The 329-nt window shown below is 79.3% G+C and overlaps 1 protein-coding gene across 1 annotated transcript in view; it reads right to left on the bottom strand.

The window, feature by feature from the left end:
* THY1 (Thy-1 cell surface antigen) overlaps positions 1 to 329 on the bottom strand; it is a 14,103-nt gene that overhangs the window by 8,864 nt on the left and 4,910 nt on the right. The window contains exon 2 of the mRNA XM_019510219.1: positions 289 to 315. The gene's annotated coding sequence lies outside the window, so the exon portion shown is untranslated. The remainder of the gene's footprint in view (positions 1 to 288; positions 316 to 329) is intronic.

Raw genomic sequence — 329 nt, 5'->3', positions numbered from 1 at the left:
GGGGGGGGGGGGGGCAGCGATAAGACCCTCCGGGGGCTGAGCGCAGCATCTCCCCCGCCCCTGCCCTGGGTGCCCACTGCCATCTCGGCCCCCCAAGGTCAGGGGGACCCGGGCGTCCGGGCCCCCCGTGCCCGCCGGCGAGGGGCAGATGCCAGCCACGACGGCCCCAGGCAGGCAGGGCTTTGCCGCAGCCTCCTGCCTCAGTCTGCCCCACGCGCACAGGGCTCCCCGGAGGGGTGGAGAGCCCGGCCCGGCCCCGGCCCCGGCCCCGGCCCCGGCCCCGCTCACCCTGCGGCGATGCTGCCTCCGCCGCTGCTGCCGCGACTGTC

This window comes from Gavialis gangeticus, unplaced genomic scaffold (genome assembly GCF_001723915.1).
Source record: "Gavialis gangeticus isolate Ggan-Ray unplaced genomic scaffold, GavGan_comp1, whole genome shotgun sequence".
Taxonomy (NCBI): Eukaryota; Metazoa; Chordata; order Crocodylia; family Gavialidae; genus Gavialis; species Gavialis gangeticus.
This window is presented reverse-complemented; position numbering and strand designations above follow the sequence as displayed.